Raw genomic sequence first — 24,644 nt, 5'->3', positions numbered from 1 at the left:
TGACTTAAAATATATGCTCTCTACCTGAAATTAGTAGTAGCTTACCCCTGTACATCATACTTTTCCTTTAACAATGGAGTCGTGCCGGTCATCTATCCAACACCTTTCAGTGGAAAATATTTGAATAGAAATAACGTGACTTCCGCTTTTCATCGGACGTTCGTATATAGTTAATCGGGGCTTCCTGTTCCTAAGGTTTTCATATTTGGTCTTGTCTTTTATCTATTTAACTCCGTTCTAGAGATTAAGAAAAGACAACGAGCGGACGACAGTGGGAATTTATAGGTTTACAATTTTTTTAAATTGAAGCCCAATAAAAATAACTTTTTTGTTATTAGATTTTCAAAAAAATCTTTCAGAAAAAATTTATACTGTATATTCTTTTTTACGCCACCAAGTCAATATTACTAAACTTGTACTAGCGAGCTGCTAACAACGCCCATTTGTATTTCTTGATGGAATTTTAGTAATACAGGGGTGCATATACTTTTGGGATCAAACTGATCCAAGATCACTTCGATCGTACAAATCGTGTATACAAACGAACTACTGTGATCCGATCGATCTCTATTTGCGTATACAAACGCCATCTAGGATCAACTGGATCTCGATCAAACTAATCCTAGCGGAGGGTAGGNCATTAGTTTTTCATCACTTAATTTGAATAAAAATATTGCTGAAAGAGCAAAGATTATATTTTCATTTAATCTATAAACAAAAGAAAAATTGATTAGATAATATGATCCAGAAAAATTCTAATTTGAATGTTCTTAAAATGTAAATAATTTCTTTAAAATTCTGGGAATATAAATTATTGCTATTTTTAAGTTAACAATAATAATAATAATAATAATAATAATAATAATAATAATAGGCAATTATTTACTGTGACATTGTCACAATACTGCTGCAATTTTTAATCATATTTATTTAATTTAAAATATATGCTCTCCACCCCAAATTAGTAGTATCTTGCCCCTGTACATCATACTTTTCCTTTAACAATAAAGTCATGCCAATCTTCTATTAACTGTTTTCATAGGTAAAGTTTTGAATTGAGTTTGCGTCACTTCCAATGCAAATTCGAAGTTCATATATAGTTAATCAGGGCCTCCTGTCCCTAAGCTTTCCCTATCTGGTCTTGACTTTCATCTATCTAACCCTGTACTCGAGATTAAGGAAAGACAGATGATAATGGAAATTTGTCTACAATTTTTTCAAATTGCAGCCCAATAATAAATTTTTTTGTGTGTTGCTTTAATTTTCAGTTCTAAGTTTTATTCTATGTAACTATATACTTGTAAATCTAACAGAGCTCATTATATTTTAAGTGTGTAGTCTGTTCTAATATAATTTCTGTAATATATTAGAATATTATACACAGAACATAGATCNATGTTTTTCTTGTAAAAGCCAAATAATGAATTTATTAAAATTATATTTAAATGAATAAGAATACTAATGCTAGATTATCATCATATTTTGTTTACATTCTACAATAAATTCTAAGACTGATAATTTTTCTATTCAAATATTTGAAGCAGAGCAATACTGAAACTTCTTATATGTGGCTTGCAGAATTGTGTTTGTTCTCAAAATCTGTTTGATCGATTTTGATAAAACTTTGCCATTTTCCATTAATTGAGACAAGGAATTCAGAAATATAATATGGGTCCATTTAAATGTAAAAAATCCAGCAACAAGTTGCTTAACTTTCCCAACAACATTTAGAACTGCAGGTGTGGCATCATCTGTTACAATATATATGTGTTATGAATTATTATAAAATGGCAAAAAGCTTAATTTTGAGCTAGGGATGGGTTTTATAAAAATTGTAAGTGCAAATAACAAGTAAAATTGTCATTAAGTCTGACCCTACTGGAGATAAGACACACGACCTCTTTTTATCTTTCCACTGCATTGACCTTTAACCACCAAAATTTAATAGCATTAATCCTCCTAATAAACAAACTTCCTTGCAAAATTACAGAAATTTTTGACAAAAAGCGTAGGAGTTATTAAGCCTCAAAGAAGGTGAACAAATTTGTGTTCCCACACATACATTAGCATCCATACATACAGAAAAATCCCCTATATGTTTTTGCATTTTTCAACTTTTGAAGATGTCTACAAGCCAACCAATGCCATATGTCATTGGACTAGATAATGGCTATAATACTAATAAATTATAAAACAATTTGATACTAGAGGGAGACATTAGGTGCCATCTCTTAATAAATTTAATAATCATCAGTCGAAAAATGTAAAAATCTTGGGGTGGTCATTTTTTGACTGATTGCCATACTTTCCCTCTGTTATATATAACAGAACCAGAAAGTAAAAATAGGAGTTCATGACTTTGTTTTCGATATAAAAAGATATTAAAGTGACAATATCTGTGCTCTCTGATGTGACTGAGTATACCTAATGAAGTTTAGGCCTAGGAGTCAAAAATAAATAAAACAAAAATAAAAATATTGCCTGCATTTAATGGAAAATAGATGCAAAAAATGAACAAAACAAAAGAACAAAGCAATCAATGGCAATTGCTTTGTTCTTGGATCACCTCTCCATGTCAGCAAGTGCAAGGACCATCTCGCTGTACCTGGCCAGTGCAAGGATCATGTCTTCACATGGCTGGCAGGTATAAGAATAGTCTCTTTTGTGGCGGAAGTGCAAAGTTCACCTATCTGCATCTGTCAGGTACAAACATTGCCTCTTCTGTGCATAACAAGTGCAGGGATCAATTTTTTCCAGCTCTGCCTCAATTCTATCACAATATGACAAAGTCATGCAATGTCCTAGTAATAACCTAATTTGCTAACAATTAAAAATTTTAAATTACTGTAAACTGAGGTTTCTTTGTGACATTTCATTAGAACAACTTATTTGAATATGGCAAGTTTATATCCATTTCAAAGTCTACTTTTGGGGTAAGATACCAATAGCCTGTACAGTGATATTAGCTGATACTAAAGTTGGAAAGTATAGGATGCTATTGTTTACACTATTGGAACTCCTGATAACCAACCAAGAAATCAAGAAGTGTCTGAAGTGTTGATACTTTCTTTAGTTGTAAAAAAATAAAAACAATTTGTTAAGTCAAAGTATTATCCTTGCTTATAGTTATTTACAAGTACAATTCATTTTTATTAATTGGTGAAGTTGATATAAGCTACAGAACTACATTTTATAGAGTTGAGTGGCTACTTTGCTTTCATCGGATTCTTTATATATTGTCATAGAGAGTGAAATTGCAAAATTATAAGATGCTGATTGCAAAACAAAACATCCTATATAAGGAAATTTAAAAAAGAAAAGAAAAATTTGGTAATCATGTAATTATAATTTTTGTAGATAGGTACAGTACTACTATAGAAATATTAAGAAGTGAAAAATAGATGGTGCACGTATAAGTGCAATAAGTGCAAGGTGGTGTGTCTTGGAAAATATCTGTAATGGTCTGAAGAAAAAGACAAAGAAATGGCTGATTTGCTGTGTTGATTGTTTCATTTTATTGCTTTTTTATTCTTGAAAAAAGGATTTTCTACATTCAATTTCGTGTTGTCAACAACTTTTAGTTTTAATATTTATTGAAGGATTAAAAATTGTTTGTTTTGTGATAATTGACAGAAGTTAGTATTTCTACTGAATGATTTTTGTTTTTCTTCTTTTCCTTTCCTACTAGCAATTGCTTCAGGATAACATTGTGACATGGATAATTAAAGGGATATTGGCAATAACAATGACTTAAAACTGTTTGTCATTATATTATAATATAGTATTAATATGTTCTATTAATTGACATTTTTATTTCTTGATATTATGAGGATCCGAATCCTGGCTTTCCATATGTTTATATCATTATCTCCTAACATCACATCATAGCTATATTCTCGTTAAATAACTGTCAACTTTTACTTCTGGGAGCAAAACATCTGTTAAGTTCTCAGGTCTGACAACGATGCTTTCTCATCTCCTCTCAACCTAATATCTCGATTTAAACAGTTCAAAATATAGAACAAGACAACACAGTGGGGGAGTCGTCATCAGTTCCTCGATCGGACCACTCAAATTTTTCCTCCTGTGTTAGAATATATGGATACCCTGTGCTCCTTTGGATACGTCCTTGCATAACATCTAGTTAACTCAGAACTGTGGGAATAAGAACTGTTGTCCAGAACTCTTTTCCTTTCTTTCCAATCAGCTTGCAGCAGATCAAGATTTCATACAAGGTATTTATCACCACACTCAACTAATGTAAACTCTCTCTCTCTCTCGAGAACCACGGAACTTTAACCGAATTTTTTATGTCCATTTTAATGTCCATTTTATATATCTAATATCAATTGTAGCAAATGTATCTAAAATCTAGCATATTTAAAATCGATATATTGTATGTCCTGTATGGCTGATCGTTACTGATTAAATGGTTGTTACATTAACCCGTCTCTGCGTAAGTCACTTCCGGTGCGCTGTCTCTCCCTCCATCCGAATCTGATTGCTCCGTTACGTGACTGCTTGCATGACCTAGTTAGCGTGGCTTCCGTGTCAACCAAGACGCAGTGGTGTCATCCTGACGAGGCATCAAAGCGGTGCTGACCCTTTGGTCACAATATCATAACAAGAAATACCAGGTTATGTGATTAATTATATCTAAAAATTCATATATATTTTTTTTAACATTGAAAAAATGCTTACTACTTATTGAGATCAAATTTAACTTTATGGAAAAAATATATTGGATGTAAAATATTCAATATTGATTATTCTTTCTTAAATACCTTAAATTTTCAAAAACAATTTTAAATACGTTCTAAATAAAGAGATGTTTATTATTGTTTTATAACATACATAAGAACTTTTTTGCTATTACATCTCAGTACTTCAAAAATCTAAAATTTGCCATTATTAAAACAAGAATAAAAATGTACATTTTTATAATAAGAGTATACAATGACCATTACATTGTATTTTTTTTATGTACTTTTAGATTGAACATACAACAGAAAATTTATATTTTATGTAAGAAAGTAAATTTTCTGCAATATATGTAAATCTTTAACATAAATCATGCACATATATCAATACAATTTTCTTTTAAATTAAACTAATTCATTGTATTATTTTAGGGAATAAAATATTTTGCTTTGATGACAATAACCAGCTTTCAAATTTCATACAAATTAAATTTTCTTTAGATTAATCTAATATATTTTAGATAGGTTTAGGATGATGATTGTTTTTCATAAAAATTATGTAATCAAAATTAAGAGCAAAATTTCTTATTGCAAACAAATTAGAATTTAAAGATTATGCATTATCTTTAAGGCTTGTTTAATATGTAAATTTAGGACTCTAATATATTGTACTTACTAAAAGATATTTTAATGTATTCAACAGTTTCATTTTTAGGTTAAGATTGAGTATACACATTTTGCAAGTCTATCAAGATCTGTCTGTAACTTTGTTGTGTAAATATATTCATTCTTTGATATTTATAAAAGTTTGAATTTATAAATTTTGTATGCCATTTAGTTAGTTTAATATATTAAGAATTGGTTATAGAAAATATTGAATAATAATAATATATGAAGACATTTGATTTATATTCAGCAATATAATATTTATTAAATCGTGTTGCCCATTTATTTTTTAAATCAAAATTCATTATACACTCTGCAGAAAATTTTCAGGATTGAGGAACTTGATGAAAAACTGCATAACCTACACTAGGAAGTTTTTGAGAAAAGGAGAATTTGTTTTTCAATTCACTATCACTTTAATATGCAACATTTTATTAATGTATGTACACAATCTATGAGGCATGTAACTTCTGTGAAAGTTTCTTACAAGATGGATTGATGATGCACAAACTCAAATTTGTTATTAACTCATTTTTGTTGCTTTGTGGGATAAGTCATTTTCCCATTAACTCCCTCAATTGTAGAAGTGCAATAAAATTATTACTTTGACAAAAATGTTGTCATACAGGAAAAATTTTTAATTTTAGAAGAAAATTAATTTTTTAAAGAAATCTTTATTATGGTAAAATTTTATATTGATAAATAAAAGATATTAAAAATAGTGTATGAGATTTAAATAATTGTACTGAATTTTTTTTATAACTGCAAGTTACTTTTATTTGAAGTTTCATGAATATCAAATTTAGTAAGAAGTGTTCCATACATATTGATAGTTTGTAAACAACTGATTAAAATTGTATTTTAAGATAGAATGTGTATAAAATAAAATCTATCAAATTAAGTTTTATGCTATTTTAAATTAAATAAATATTATTTATTGTTGAATTATTCTCATTCAATTGAAAAATTTTTCAAATTAAAATATTTTGAAATAATTTTTAAATATTTTAAGAATATAGAAAAGATAACATTTAAATTTGTGTAATATTCTAAATTTGTAATTTAAAAATTGTAAGATAAAAAATTTTTTTTAAGTAATATATATGTGGATGTCTAAATCACATTTTTAGTTGTGGTTTTTAAGCTATAGTTTATAGTAATAAATAAGATTATAAGTCTACTAAATATTTTTAAATGATATTGATATTGCTTATATTAATTTAGCCATTTATTTCAGCTTTTACCTATTTAAAAACTGTGTATTGGACTATGTGAAAATAACTAAAGTTTATTATTAAAAAAAATTAAATTTTTATTTATAATACATAAGAATATGGAATATGTTATGTGTATTCATTAACATAAAGTCTGAAATTTATTTATTTATATGATTTCAGATATTGAAAGAGGATCTTAAAGAATTAAGGTAAATTGTCAGATAGTGTTTGTTTTATTTTACTTTTATATATATATACATTACATATATATAATGTGTATATATATATATAATGTATATATTTTTACAAAATACATAAAAGTAATAAAATCTGTAATAAATAACACAAAATATAATACATATTTTTGTTTCCAGAAACACTATATTTATTTATACTTACTCCTTTAATATTCCTTCAATCATGTTTCTGAGAATTTTTTGTCATTATTTTCCAATTCATTAAGAGAGAAATTTTTCTATATTGTTATTTTAAAAGATTTTAAAAAGTATTTTCAAGTTCTATATTCTTTTAAAAGTGTTCTTTCCTTTTTTATGTATTATTTTTAGATCTTATCAAGATTATCTATTTAAAATTTTTTTCTAGATAAATAATATTTTTATATAACTTTAATAAAAGTGGAATTTATTTATTTTACTTTTTAAATAGTATCTTCACTGTAGTTGTTGATATTTATACTTTATTATTATACTGTACTTTATTAATGGTGATGATCATCAAATTAGTTATTAGATGATATAAAATAAATTATTATTGTTATATATTGGCATTAAAACAAAATAGTAATAATTATGCCAAAATAAATTATTTGAACTATTTTACTTTTATAACAACTGTTCTTAATTATTTTTGAGATAGGTTGAATATTAGCATGATTTGCATTTCACTTAATATGATTTGTAATTTTTTCCAATAGACTTCATTCTTAATGTACTTTAATTCATTAATTCTATAAATCCATAAAATACATACTTTTAGCTTTTTTGTATATGAATGCATAAAGTATACAGAGTAAGATATTATTAATCTTAAATGTTGATTTATTTGACCGCAATTTGAAAAAATTGTAGATCTATAAATTTCCCTGTCGTTTGTCTACGAGGTCTGTTCAAAAAGTATCAGACTTTTAATTTTTCTGCGTAAACCAATGATGCGCGGGAGGCCTCTTTCGGTGGAGTTGTGGAGGGGACAGTCATGCACAGTCCTGAATTTTTTCCAGTCTGCAGGAAGCGTCAGTCGCTGGCAGTCGGCCTATGAGTGAGAACATGTAGTGAGCGCTCGTGGGGTTTCACTAAGTTGGAAAATGACTGAACAACGTGGGAGCGATATTGCATCAAATTTTGCCAAAAAGCTTGGTGATACCCAAGTGTAAACCATTCGCAAGATTCAGCAGGCTTTCGGGGACGATCCTCGAGGCCAAAAAAGCGCGGCAGGTCTGCAGCAATAGCAAGGTCATGTTGACAGTTTTTTCGACTCTCATGGGGTGGTGTATCGTGAGTACGCACCACAAGGCCAAACCATCGCAAAGGAGTACTACCAGGAGGTCCTTCGTCGTCTTTGTGATGCTGTGCGATGCAAACGACCGGATCTGTGGTCAATCAAAACTTGGCAGCTCCATCGTGATAACGCATCCGCCCATTCTGCGCATCTGATTTGGGCTTTCGTCGCCAAACACAACACTCCTGTGGTTTGTCACACTCCGTACTCTCCCCACATGGCTCCATGTGACTTTTGGCTATTTCCCAAGCTGAAAATGCCGCTAAAAGGAACCCGATTTTAGTCGAGAGAAGACATCGTACGGAATGCGGTGGACCGGCTGATGGCCATTCCAAAAGATGCTTTCCAGCAGTGTTTCCCACAATGGCAGGAATGCTGGGAGAAGTGTATACACTAGCAAGGAGACTACTTTGAAGGTGATTAGGGTTTTGTACCTCAAAATTAATAAATGTATTTTTGCTGACCAAAGGTTCGATACTTTTTGAACAGCCCTCATATCTATCTGTCTTTACTTTATCTCGAGAACAGAATTAGATAGATGAAATCAGAGACCAGATACAGAAACCTTAGGGGCAGGAGACCCCAATTAACTATATAAGAACTTCCAATGCTAACCAGAAGTGATGTTATTTCAATTCCAAAATTTTCCCCTGAAAGGTGTTAGATAAATGATGGAACAACTCTGTTCTTAAAGGAAAAGTATGATGTACAGGGGCAATTCACTACTAATTTGAATTTGAGAGCATATATTTTAAATTAAATAAATTAAAAATACAATTTTCACAATGTCAGGTTGCAATTTTTAATGTCACAATAAATGATTGCTCATTTTTATTATGTTAATTTATCATTTTAGTTCTGTTGTGTAATATTTCAATAATTCATAATTAATACATTATAAATGAATTGTATTTTATTATTTTATTTTAATTTTTTTCACTTTAAATATGTTGTTTGAATTGATTGATTTTATATAAATTTATAAGAATTTTTTCAAATTTCACATTATTTCAATTACAAAATAATACAGTTAAAATTATACTTTAATTTTTAATTTTTACAAAAAGAAAAAGATATGTATTATTCAAAATTATAATATATGTACAGTACTGTATATTTCTTCTTTCTTCTAAAAATACATATTCTTTAAATTTATATATGCATATGTATTTTGTGATGTTTTATGAAAAATTGGTTTTAAAAATTCTGGAAACACACACACAGTATTCTGAATGTTTTTCATTTGGAAATTACAAAGATTGAGTTAAATTTCAAAATATGACAGAAAATAAATTCAGATATTATCATTTTTTTAATGGTTTTTAATATTTAATTTTGTTTAGTGTCATTTTTTACATATCTGAAAATAGATGTCTTAGACTAGCTAGTCTTAATAATAATAATAATTCCAAACACTCGCAATGTACAAAACACATGCACAGTGTACAACACTGTACAACACTGAAAAAGTCAGCAAGTACACAGAACTCGCCCAGAAAATAAGGCATCTGTGGAGGATGGGTAAGGTGCTTATTGTACCTGTCGTTCTCTCCTCTACAGGTGTCATACCACACACACACTACATACATACACACACTACACAAAAGCCTGGGAACACTACAATTGAATAGAAACACATACATCACACTATAGAAGACCACTATATTGAATACATGTCATATTGTTAGGAAATTCCTGAATACAGACACACACACTGACACACTTATTTAATTTTTGTCTTCTTTTGGTTACTATGCCTTGACTCTGGTGATTTGGCATAGTACACAACTATTGCTGTCAACTGAGTATAACTCACTAAGCCCAACATAATAGTAATGTTGATAAAGCTGCATCAAACTACTGGATGTCTAGGATTGTACAGGGTGCAGTGCCAAAATCCAGACAAATTACACGTTTTTTTCAAACATATTTTTTATTGCAAAAATGTTTACAAGTATTTTTAACCACATTGTTTATAAGGCCATAAAGAATACATTTACTCAATATCCTCCTGCTTGAATGACCACCTCCATTCTTGGTCTGAAGCATGCGCAGGCACACTTTAATGTGTCGTGGTCCATATCAGCGAATGCTGCATCAATAGCATCTCTCAATGATGCGAGGTTTGGATGTCTGGACTTGTTCGTGACCTTTCAACTATGCTCCATACATAGAAGTTCAAACAATTCAAATCTGGACTGCTTGGAGGGCAGAATTCTTTTGACCAAAACATGTTGATGATGTTCGACAACCAATTTTGCACCAAATGATTCATTTTAATTGTGTAAGACTTGTAACACAGGTCCTCCTCAATGATTCTTCGCACAGTTTTCTCACTCACAGCAACAACCGATGACAATTTTTGGGTCGGCTGACCTGGATCCTCAAAAATCAGCTCCTGAGCACATTGAATGATTTCAGGCGTCCTGACAACATGCTCCTTCGAGTGAGTTTTCTTCGCCGGTGTTGTAAAACCTTCGTTGGACTTCTCTGACTCATTGTACTTTGTGACAACATTATACACAGTCGATCTTGGGTACCCAAAGAACCAAATGATTTCTGTTGCTGAGTGCCCAACGCAAACACTTTCGATAATTGTGGCTCTTTGGTTATACTCCACACTTGGTTTCANGTACTCTCCCCACATGGCTCCATGTGACTTTTGGCTATTTCCCAAGCTGAAAATGCCGCTAAAAGGAACCCGATTTTAGTCGAGAGAAGACATCGTACGGAATGCGGTGGACCGGCTGATGGCCATTCCAAAAGATGCTTTCCAGCAGTGTTTCCCACAATGGCAGGAATGCTGGGAGAAGTGTATACACTAGCAAGGAGACTACTTTGAAGGTGATTAGGGTTTTGTACCTCAAAATTAATAAATGTATTTTTGCTGACCAAAGGTTCGATACTTTTTGAACAGCCCTCATATCTATCTGTCTTTACTTTATCTCGAGAACAGAATTAGATAGATGAAATCAGAGACCAGATACAGAAACCTTAGGGGCAGGAGACCCCAATTAACTATATAAGAACTTCCAATGCTAACCAGAAGTGATGTTATTTCAATTCCAAAATTTTCCCCTGAAAGGTGTTAGATAAATGATGGAACAACTCTGTTCTTAAAGGAAAAGTATGATGTACAGGGGCAATTCACTACTAATTTGAATTTGAGAGCATATATTTTAAATTAAATAAATTAAAAATACAATTTTCACAATGTCAGGTTGCAATTTTTAATGTCACAATAAATGATTGCTCATTTTTATTATGTTAATTTATCATTTTAGTTCTGTTGTGTAATATTTCAATAATTCATAATTAATACATTATAAATGAATTGTATTTTATTATTTTATTTTAATTTTTTTCACTTTAAATATGTTGTTTGAATTGATTGATTTTATATAAATTTATAAGAATTTTTTCAAATTTCACATTATTTCAATTACAAAATAATACAGTTAAAATTATACTTTAATTTTTAATTTTTACAAAAAGAAAAAGATATGTATTATTCAAAATTATAATATATGTACAGTACTGTATATTTCTTCTTTCTTCTAAAAATACATATTCTTTAAATTTATATATGCATATGTATTTTGTGATGTTTTATGAAAAATTGGTTTTAAAAATTCTGGAAACACACACACAGTATTCTGAATGTTTTTCATTTGGAAATTACAAAGATTGAGTTAAATTTCAAAATATGACAGAAAATAAATTCAGATATTATCATTTTTTTAATGGTTTTTAATATTTAATTTTGTTTAGTGTCATTTTTTACATATCTGAAAATAGATGTCTTAGACTAGCTAGTCTTAATAATAATAATAATTCCAAACACTCGCAATGTACAAAACACATGCACAGTGTACAACACTGTACAACACTGAAAAAGTCAGCAAGTACACAGAACTCGCCCAGAAAATAAGGCATCTGTGGAGGATGGGTAAGGTGCTTATTGTACCTGTCGTTCTCTCCTCTACAGGTGTCATACCACACACACACTACATACATACACACACTACACAAAAGCCTGGGAACACTACAATTGAATAGAAACACATACATCACACTATAGAAGACCACTATATTGAATACATGTCATATTGTTAGGAAATTCCTGAATACAGACACACACACTGACACACTTATTTAATTTTTGTCTTCTTTTGGTTACTATGCCTTGACTCTGGTGATTTGGCATAGTACACAACTATTGCTGTCAACTGAGTATAACTCACTAAGCCCAACATAATAGTAATGTTGATAAAGCTGCATCAAACTACTGGATGTCTAGGATTGTACAGGGTGCAGTGCCAAAATCCAGACAAATTACACGTTTTTTTCAAACATATTTTTTATTGCAAAAATGTTTACAAGTATTTTTAACCACATTGTTTATAAGGCCATAAAGAATACATTTACTCAATATCCTCCTGCTTGAATGACCACCTCCATTCTTGGTCTGAAGCATGCGCAGGCACACTTTAATGTGTCGTGGTCCATATCAGCGAATGCTGCATCAATAGCATCTCTCAATGATGCGAGGTTTGGATGTCTGGACTTGTTCGTGACCTTTCAACTATGCTCCATACATAGAAGTTCAAACAATTCAAATCTGGACTGCTTGGAGGGCAGAATTCTTTTGACCAAAACATGTTGATGATGTTCGACAACCAATTTTGCACCAAATGATTCATTTTAATTGTGTAAGACTTGTAACACAGGTCCTCCTCAATGATTCTTCGCACAGTTTTCTCACTCACAGCAACAACCGATGACAATTTTTGGGTCGGCTGACCTGGATCCTCAAAAATCAGCTCCTGAGCACATTGAATGATTTCAGGCGTCCTGACAACATGCTCCTTCGAGTGAGTTTTCTTCGCCGGTGTTGTAAAACCTTCGTTGGACTTCTCTGACTCATTGTACTTTGTGACAACATTATACACAGTCGATCTTGGGTACCCAAAGAACCAAATGATTTCTGTTGCTGAGTGCCCAACGCAAACACTTTCGATAATTGTGGCTCTTTGGTTATACTCCACACTTGGTTTCAAATTACGACTGTTTCGAGGTTATGATGATTTAGTAAATGTGTCAAGATATTTGAACACCAAACACAACATCTACCGGTAGTATAGAACGGCAGGAATTTGAAATTGAATTTTGTCCGGATTTTGGCACCACACTGTGATAGATGGGGGTTTATGGTTGCCATTCAAAATCAGGTCTTAAACACTAGAAATTATAAAAAACACATTCTGAAGATTACATCATACACAAGTGACTTTTGCAGAATATACCATATTCTGCCAGAAACAATATAACTGGTTGCAAGCTCTTAGCACAAACAGATTATTTACATAGGCATAATGAAGTAGCAAATATAATACACTAAGAGCTTGCACAGAAGCACAGATTATTAAAAATTCAGGTACCATACTACAAATATACTCCACAGACAGTGTTAGAAAATGACACATAAAATATACTATGACAGAGCCATAATCACAGATGAAACAATTCATCACAATAGACCTGACATCACTTTTATTTATTGCAATAAGATCACTTATTCAACACACATCCCCATTCCAAACACTCAAAAAATGCTCACACTGAAAAAAATCAACAAGAATACTTCATTCACCCAAGAAATTAGGCAATGTGGAGGATGGATAGGGTATTTATTGTGCCTATTGCCCTCTCTTCCACTGGTATAATACTACATACACTATACAAAAGTCTAGAAATGTTACACTTGTTTGGGTAGCTATGTCTTGACTTTAGTTCAGCATAGCACTTGGCACCAGTATCAGCTGAGCATGACATTTGAAACAATAATAATAATAATAATAATAATAATAGGCAATTATTTACTGTGACATTGTCACAATACTGCTGCAATTTTTAATCATATTTATTTAATTTAAAATATATGCTCTCCACCCCAAATTAGTAGTATCTTGCCCCTGTACATCATACTTTTCCTTTAACAATAAAGTCATGCCAATCTTCTATTAACTGTTTTCATAGGTAAAGTTTTGAATTGAGTTTGCGTCACTTCCAATGCAAATTCGAAGTTCATATATAGTTAATCAGGGCCTCCTGTCCCTAAGCTTTCCCTATCTGGTCTTGACTTTCATCTATCTAACCCTGTACTCGAGATTAAGGAAAGACAGATGATAATGGAAATTTGTCTACAATTTTTTCAAATTGCAGCCCAATAATAAATTTTTTTGTGTGTTGCTTTAATTTTCAGTTCTAAGTTTTATTCTATGTAACTATATACTTGTAAATCTAACAGAGCTCATTATATTTTAAGTGTGTAGTCTGTTCTAATATAATTTCTGTAATATATTAGAATATTATACACAGAACATAGATCAATGGTGCAAAATAATAATATAACTTATACATAAAAATATTTAGAAAACAAAATTTTATTATATGACTTCCAATGCATATATAAATTAACTATATAGTATGAATTAAGTATGTAATATAATTTTATATATACAACATATTTTTCAATATTAAAATGCAATTTGAATTTTTTTTAGTAAATCCTTACATTTATATCTTTACAACGATAAAGATAAAAATCTAAGGATTTTTTCTGTTTTTATTGGAAGAATTTAATTTTTAATACTTTGAAAAACATTGTTTTTAATAAAATATTCATTCTAATAGGCTGATATTGTTTCTATATAACACTTCATATTGTCATTTATTAGTTTATTGTAAGAGTCAAATGTCAGGTCAATTTATTTTACACCACAGCAAATAAAAATTGAATATTAATTAAAATTTGAACAAAAATTTCTTAATAAATCATTAGTCAAGGTATTTAAATTTTTAAAACATTCTTATATTGAATGACAATGTAATAAAAATAGCTGATTCCTATATATTTTAAAGAATTGTTTTTAAAACCCAAATTCTTTAATATAGCTATTTCATGTTTTTTTAAAAAGCTTTTTTGACATTAATTCTTATTATAATTATAGTTTTCTGATTTTATTTAAAAGCATTTTTTTTTACCCATTAACACACACAAACTTTAAGTTAAGAAAGCAGTCAGTTACTTTCACATTTTTGGAATGTTTTCAAGACAGTTTAACTTTTCATAATCAGTGACCATAAGAAACATTAGAACAACTTATTTTCAGACTTTATCCAAATATTAGTAAAATAATAAAATATTAAATTTATTTTCTCTACTCTCACTTTTTTAGGATACCTCAACTTTTATCCCTGTTTTTATATTCACTCTTTTTTTAACACACAATCATCTTGCATAACTGTTATAATCTATCCATTCTTATAGGCCAAGTTTCTTATTTAATTTTTTTTTTTCCATGTACAGAAGCTTTTTTTTTTAAATTTGAACATAATTTGTTAAAGCCTATATTATTGATGTTCTAGTCTGCTATTTTTATTTGTCAAAATAATTATTTTCTCATAATGAATTTAACTTTTCCTGTTGTTAGAAGTAGGGATATATAATATATCTTTATCTTGCTTATCATTGAAAGATATTTATTTACAGTATGACATTTACTATTTAATGTGAGAAAAGAATTGTTGTACATAGATTTTCTGCAATTATCACATTAGTTTTTCATCACTTAATTTGAATAAAAATATTGCTGAAAGAGCAAAGATTATATTTTCATTTAATCTATAAACAAAAGAAAAATTGATTAGATAATATGATCCAGAAAAATTCTAATTTGAATGTTCTTAAAATGTAAATAATTTCTTTAAAATTTTAAAATATACTTTCTTTCTTAAAATTACTGAAGTAAAAAATTTTATGAAAAGACAATGCTGTATTAAAAATTGTTTGGATGAATTCAAATCAAAGGAAATCCAGATCATAAATTTTAATTGTAACAGACTAATATTTGGAAGTATATAGCTAAAATAGATTTCTTATTATCTATATTAATGAACTTGCTTGTAATTTTGACCTTTAAGACAGTAATGTGTAAAATTATTGAAAATATTAATTTTTTTCCCACATTTAACTTTTAAAATATTTTGAATATTTTATATGTATTATAATATATATTATAATTATAGCTACATAATTACAGTTGAGTTTATTAACTAAAATTCATTTTGAAGTAAAAGTGTGTTCATTCTTGTCTATTTTACATCTGTAATAATTAGTTGCATAATAACAATGTGAACTATCCAGTTAGAACAGTTTATATAAATTAAAAATTATAATTTTATAATAAATATGATTAAGCAATGACAAAATATCATAATAAATATCAAACTATTTGCTTTAAAAAAAGAATTTCTAATAATTATCATAACAGTAGCATAAAATTTTAATTGTTTTCAGCTTTTGACTTCAGATTAAATTGCCTTCAGAAACATTTCTTTTTCTAAACAGCTGATAATGTTGTTTAATTGAAATTTTATGCTATAATATTTGAAGATTATTATTATTTAGAAATACTTTTTATATATGTGATGATAATATCCAATATTTTTCCTTTTACATATATATTTATTTTATTATGAAAGTAATAATTTTCATTTTTAATGTTTTGTTTATTATTTAATTTAGGATTCCAGATGAATTTGTAGATGATCTTTTTAATGTTATTTATGGTCCAAGGTAAATAAAATATTTAAATTTATTAAATATTAAATAATTGACAATTTTAAAACTGTTCAATAATTTTATTTGCATATTTTATATATAATTCAATTTTAATAATTTTAATTATCCACACACAATCTTGTGCAGTTTTAGTAAACATGAAATTTAAAAGTGTAATAAAATACATGAAATAAAGTATGTTAATTATAACAAATCACTGTAAGTTAAATATGAAGTGCCACCTATTAAAAAGAATAATAGCAGTTTCTTGAAAAAACTCATATTAAATTTTTTATAAAAATTCTAACTTTTAATCAAACAAAAAATAAAAGTAATGAAAACCATTCTTAATAGTTACATCACAGCACTTAAATGCAAAAAAATGAAGATACATTTTGTCTTCAAACAATATATTTTAGGTTACAGACTTGTTAGTTTCAATATATAACAATATTTTAAGAAATAATGACAAATATGTAAAATTAATATGTACACATTTTAGTATATTATATTAGTTAAATATATTTAAGAAAATTTTTTAAAATATATTTACCTGTCTAATTTTTTTGATTTCCTTTTCTTTATATATAACCCACTAATTAAACTTTTCAGTAATCTGAATAATCTTATACAATAATTAGTTCAGATTGGCAATAGTCTGTCATATATATTTTTAGGAAATGGCACAATACACATATACACATTACATACATGTGTACAATATTCTTACATCTAAAATAAGACTGTGAATTCAAACAGATTAACATTCTGCTTTCATCCAAATTAATTTTTTTTTTTTTGTAAATAATTTGTCCACATTGTCATGAATTTTTTTCAAATTTTGATGTTTATGAAGATATTAACATATTATTTTCAAATATTAGATAAATAATAAGTCATGATTTTTCAGATATGATTTTTTCATGAAAAGTTTGTCATAACATACAAACATAGAAATGGAACTTGTATGTAATTTTTAAAGATTTATATTGAAGCTTATGGTTTTAATTAAATATGTATACAGAAGGAAATGAATTTTGTTAACTTAGATGTAAATGTAAAAGATATGAATGAATAATAATAAAATAGATATATAAATTACACACTGAAATACCTTTAAATGTAGTCAAAATATTACTTTTATACTATTGAGAATTAAGATATTTAAAAAAAAATTTAAAAGGTTGCAAAACCATGTAAAAATTCTTAAAAATCAGTAAAAGAAACTTACAAAAAATAAATTTAAAAAAAATATTTTATTTGTGCACTACTGGAAATCAGGAGTTTCTAGAACATTAATAAAAGGGCAAAAAGTGATAAAATCTTTATAAATAACCTACAAAAAAATCACTTAAAATTTTAGGAAAAAATTTCTCAAAAGCAGATTTTATTTCTGAATCTTTACAGATTGGGAGATTCAAAAATTTTAGGAAAAATTTGAAAATTCCATATTTTATTATTAATGAAAATACTTTTTGGACCAAATCAATCAGGATATGTTTTTTTGCTTAAAAACATACTGATAATAAATAATTGACATGTAGAAAATCATATTATTTCTTTTAAAATAATCTCCCAATTTCATATCCAATAACTAAAAATATATAAAAAGTCAAAACAATAAATGAAAGCAAAGAATATTACTTGATCGTACCATATAAAGAAATGCTTTTTTAATTTAACAAGATGTAAAAATTAACAATTTAGAACTAAAACATCACATATGGTAGTTTTAAAACAAATGAAATTTTTATATATTAGGAGATGAACACATTGGAAAAAGTCTCTCTCTAAGTTTATATAATTCATATGGAAAATTACCCCCCAATTTTAATATATGATCTTTTTCTTAAATATAATAATAAAAGGCACATTTTAATAGTCATTGAATAATAGGTGCACTTTGTAAAAATTGAAGCCTCAAATAGTAGTGATATAGTAGTATTCAAGGGTTTATGAAAGCTTAGGGAAACAAAATAATTAAATTATGGTAGATAGGTAGATAGGCAGGTGTTGTATTCATTTAATTCTAATAGTTTGTTTGTTAAATAAATTTTTTAATTATTGTTTTTAATTACTGGTATTTGAAAAGTAAAATTCATAATAATGGTACCAGTTGCCATTTCAAGTGTAATTTTTAAAAACTCGAACTTTTATAAATAAAGTTTAAATACTTTATTAATAACAGACATCAAATGAGTATGTGCAAAGAAAATAATAATTGCCCTCAAATAATAACTGCAGAGAAAATATGATGTTTAAAATAGTAACCACAGTTATTATTCAAATAAAATGGGTATGTGCTTTCCCAATTGAATTTTTATATTATATATGGATTATTAAGCTGTTAGCTTAAGATAAAAAGTTAAATGTACCAAAAATGTAACAATTGATAAATTATAACTTTTTCATTGAATATCTCAATTTAACTGTAAATAAGAAATTAACCAAGACATATTTTTGTTGAGAGAAAGAAAAAAAGAAAAAAATATGTATCTAGATATTTTTTCAACATGGGACTAGAATCAGTAGATATTAAAATTACCTTCAAGAAAGTAACAAACAGAAGTAAAAGAATATTGCAATTGATAATTAGAAGGTAATTAATTAGAATCATGCCAAATATAAAAGAAAAGGTATAGCTATGCTGCTTAGTCTTAAATAATACATTTTAGAAACATATGAATTAATAAATATTTAGTAAATCTTTGAAAAAGTTTTAGAATAAATGGATAAATTTATTACATATATTCCTAATGATGAGCAACAAAAATGAAATCTTAATATTGTCAATAAAGTTTTATAATATCTTTTCCTAGTCATTTAGTTATAATAATTTTTAAAATATTTTAATATAAAATAATGTTATATTAATTAACACTAAATTAAAAAGTTTTATACAAATAGCAACATTAAATTAAAATAATTATTCTGTTTACTGCTGTTATTTGTTTAAAGATTAGAAATTTTCTTAACAATAATTTGTTATATACTTTCTTCTATTTAGAAGAATAGCCATTGATGCAGGTAGATTAAAGCAAGGACCAAGTTTACCCATTTTAAAATCTTTAAGATGGAGAGTGGATGTAACAATTTCTAACAGGTAAAGTTTTGAGTTATCTTGAGCATTGTGATTTTAAGAATTTCACTATACTTTATGTAAGTTTATTAGAAAGTAAGTTTCAATGCTTGTAAATTAAAGACATAGTTTAATAGCATAAACTTATATTACAGTTTATTCTGTTAAACTCATGTTTTCATATAAAGAGGCATACCTAATATAATAGAGGAAAATTGCAGGACTGTTCTAACAATTGTGATACTTATTAAAACCAATAATGTCCCATTTTTAATCTTAACAATTGCTGTGATTCTCTATTTTTGATACAAATTTAAATCCATTATTAAACTGTGGTTGCACAGTTTAATAATGGATTTAAATTTGTATCAAACTGTGGTTGCACTGTGGTATCCATTATTAAACTGTGGTTGCACAGTTTAATAATGGATCTTGCAGTATAGCAAATACTTAAGTTAACTCTCTATTCTAACACAATAACTAAACAGATTGAAGAACAATTTTGAATAACATGAAAAACAATTAAAATTATGAATCTTGCAATATATTTTGACTTTGTTGAAGCCCTAGTTACAGAATTTAATTATCACAACTATTCCTTCTACATACAGATTATGTCTTAAACTATATGACTATGAATGCTAGGATTTCTCTATATCCTTATTTAACTTTATTTATTGCTTAATTTTTTGGACTTGACACAGTTGGCACAACGATTGAGTCAAATGACCTCTATATTGCAGACATATTCATTATCTTTATAGATGAACTTGGAGCAGCATGTCATTTGCTGATAATATAAAGAACTTTTTAAATTAAATAAGTTCAGTGATTCTAAGATTTCAGCATAGTACTAAAATTATCAACAAGCAATTGTTTTTCATTTCTATCCTTCCATTAACATTACTTGTTTTTTATTAATATTTCTTACTACATTTTAAATTTATTCTCATCATCCATTCTATTTATTTTTTCATTTTATTTTTCTAATATACTTTATATTTAATAATTGTTGGTCAGAGTTCTCTTACTACCACTTTGTTTAAAACTAATACTAATAAGATTGGCCTTACTGTCAAGCTGCATTTTCATGGATCACTTCCAGTCAATTTTTACATTCCTTTATGTCACTGTTCACACCTTCTAATTGTCACACTGGTAATAACTATGTGTGCAGTTATTACCAGTGTGACAATTAGTAGGTTCAGTACCTGCATCAGGCTCATCAGACTAGTAACTCTTTTTCTATCCTGATGTGATTTTGAACATAATCTGCTGAAAACTGATGATATTTTTTATTGATGTCTATCTGCTTTATGATTAGACAGACATAATGTAGCAGAATACTTTTTTATTAATATTATATAGAAAAAAAGATATTTTGTAGTAAAGATTACTAAGATTACTAATAGATTTTACTAAGATTATAAATAAATCAGCAGATGCTAAATTATTACAAGCTATTTTATACAGCAGAAGAGTGATCATTAGGAGACAAATTATTCTGAAAAGTTGCAGACACTGCTGGAATCCCCAGCCATGTTTAATGCAGTGAATTACTATTATATAAATAGCAAATCTTAATTTTAAAATTTTTTCAAAATATTAATATATTAAAGACTTTTACTTATAATTTAACAGATTGAAAATTATTATTGAAATTATTTACAAAATGTCTCATCTATTAAAAAAACATTTATTGTATTTTTAGTATTTAACAAATTTAATTTACAATTCAAATTTTTTAAATTTAATCATGCATATTTAAATTTTTTGTTTTAAAAGCTTCTTTTTTATAAATAAAGAAATATAATGGAATCAACATTAAAATATAGAATTTCAAAATATATGTATGTTATATGAGAGTCAATTTCTCAAGAAAACTGTGTAAAGTATAAAAATATGAGCTGTATTTATAATAGCTGTAGTGTTTGATAATACATCCAGTTGTAATAGTTAAAGAATAAATTTTTAGTATAACAAGTTATATACTTTTTGACATGCAATATTTAGCAAGAGCTAATTTAGAAAATAATATATATCATATAAAATATAAAAAATGAGTGAAACTTTTGGCACAGGTTTTATTACACAAAAGGTTTTTATATCACACTCCAAATTTTCCCATTGTCCTTATCTATCAAATCCTGGAAGCTATTTTTTGTGAGGTCTACAGGCTTTCATTGCTTCTAATTTCAATTCTGTTGCTGATTGAAACCTGCAATGTTTTAACTTCTTTCATTTTAATAATAGATAAAAGTCTGAAGAGAACTAAATGATCATTTTAGTTCAAAACTTCAGACTGTTTTCTTGGTTTCTGATTAAGTATTTTAACCAGGAATGACCAATGGAAGACAAATGTGGAAGCTACAGCAATGAATGCCCTTACATAAAAATATGGCTTCAAGAATTGTTTTAATAAGAAATGTAGATGCTAGCAGAAATGTAAAGCTGCATCAGCATACTTTGAATATGGTGTCATGAAAGAGTTTCTGTGTACTGTTTAAAATATCTGTGCCAAAACTTTGGTTCATTTTTATTCCATCTTATATATACATGGTATCTTTAAACATCTGGCCAGGGGCAAAAGAGACTTTTTCAGTATTACACAGATGTATGCATGTGATGCATGCTTGTTCCAGTGCTAAAAATAACCAAAGAGAATCAATTTAAGACAATCTAGCATAACATACAAATAATTGCTGACTTGGAAAAAGACAACATTGTATAAATTGATACAAAAAATGAGCTTTAATTTGTTAGAGAACATGTTTGAAACAACTGGAAAAAAATCTGTAGGAAAAAATCTAGAGGGGTTAACTTTAGGGAATTAGGTTCCATGGAACAGGGCAGTGTTGTCCTATTTAGCAGTTGCAAAACTACTCTGTAAGCCATTGATAATTTGTCCAGGAATAGGGTGGCATGTCGTCATGCTGGTATCAAACCTGATGTAGTTTCACTAATGGCAAGTCATCAAGTCATTCATCCACAGTTGTGTTTATGATGTTGGACACCAATCACTATTCAGGGTGTCATCAGTGAATATGGGACCAAGAGGCTACTCATTCCTAATAACCCACCAGATGTTTGGAGTAAAATGTACTTGGTGTCGCATACATGGTGGAGCACATACTGCTTAGTGTACGTTGTGATGGTTATACAGTTCATTCCAGGAAAACAATGTCTTGTCAGTCCATAGTTGTTAAATATACAGCAATCATGCTGTATATTTAACAACTTCAGATTGAACATAATGTTGCACCATTCAATTTTCTGGGTGCAGCATCTGCATATTGTGCTGGTGACAGGTAGCAGCTGAATGGGTATGTATCAAGATGATATAATATCTGCTGTATTTGTGTTTGCTACAGTCTACAAAGACTTGCTGCTTCATATATGCTCAAATGTGGATATGTATGGAAGTTCCCCAACACATCACCATCATTAATGCAAGCACAACTTGGTTTATGATCCCTAATTGTGCTATCAGTCTTCATCCAGTGGACACAGAATTATCATATACATTGGTCTTGATGAAGCTGGAAGATGCTTTTGAAATCTGTGCAGCTTCTCTTACATTTCATCTCATTTCTTTATATAGAATAACCATTTCACAGTACAGTAGAGCATCGATTATCCGAATATCGATCAACCGAAAGATTTTCAGTCACTGTGCTGTGGTGCTGCAATCTTTGGCTATGTCTTGGGCTACTCCAATATTATTTTTGTTGGTGTGTGTTTTAGATGTCAGCACTGGCACGACCACGAGAGGATACTTAAGGACGTGCCAGGATTTGAACAAATTTCAACATGGGATAGGTTAATATATTTTTTCATACATAATCAGTTATCCAAAAAATTGATTTTTCCAAACAACCCCAGTCCCCAATTGATTCGGATAATTGATGCTCTACTGTATTGTTCATTAGTATAAGGCATTGCCACTGTACTCTATCACCTAGCAGACTGCATTATGTTGGATCTTAGAGAATTGGCATCATGTGTTGTAATACAATTTATCAAGAATGCTTTCATGATTTACATTTTGGTCTGATTGAAAAATTTACATATTGTTGTTTGAATTACTATGTGATTGTTAAATGGCTCTTTTGTTGATTGATTTATTTTACTTTACTAAATACTTTTATTCATTTGAACAGAATTTGACATATTTGACTCCTTAAAATTTAAATTCTTAAAAATAAATAAATTTTTAAATTAACTATAGAAGTCAAAAATGTCTTCAGTTATCAAATCTTTTTATTTATTTTTGAAAACTTGATTATTTGATATAAAAATAAGATGAGAAACATTTAATGTTTCTTTGATTGTTTTGGAACTGTTTTGTATTACTATTTCCTAACCACTATGTATGCCAAATAAAGGATGTTGTGCAGTCACATGTTTTTAAATACACTACATAATGGTTATAAAGGAAATATGTCTCTGTTTTACATCTATTTGTACATGCTTGATTTTTATTATTTTTTATTTTCAGACAAAAATAATATATATCAAGTTTACTAATTAAACATTTTTATAAGCTATTTTTGCTTTTCTTTTTCATTTATATTTTTCAGAATTTCAGTTATAAATGGAGAAATTTCATTAATAAAATATCAATATTTTGGTATTTGTCCCTTTTCAGTGTGCTAAACAGAGTTTTGGAGCCTTCAGTGTTAATGGAACTCATTTCAGATAATAATGCTAAGTATACTTTTGAAGTAAGAAATAATTTCACATTTTTAACAGTTTATAAAAAGACATTTACATCATAATTCTCTAATATTTTATAAAAGAATATATCAAATGAGAAAGTATATTATTTTGAACTAAGTGGA

At 28.2% G+C, this 24,644-nt stretch overlaps 1 long non-coding RNA gene across 1 annotated transcript; it reads left to right on the top strand.

The window, feature by feature from the left end:
• The first annotated feature begins 6,715 nt into the window (after positions 1–6,715).
• Positions 6,716–24,644, top strand: LOC111620293. Its single transcript, XR_002755896.1, has 4 exons — positions 6,716–6,792; positions 16,689–16,739; positions 19,732–19,827; positions 24,452–24,644. It is a non-coding gene; the product is annotated as an uncharacterized LOC111620293 (long non-coding RNA).

The sequence above is a fragment of the Centruroides sculpturatus genome, unplaced genomic scaffold (genome assembly GCF_000671375.1).
Source record: "Centruroides sculpturatus isolate CEXI.00-Female unplaced genomic scaffold, Cexi_2.0 scaffold4, whole genome shotgun sequence".
Classification (NCBI taxonomy): Eukaryota; Metazoa; Arthropoda; class Arachnida; order Scorpiones; family Buthidae; genus Centruroides; species Centruroides sculpturatus.
This window is presented reverse-complemented; position numbering and strand designations above follow the sequence as displayed.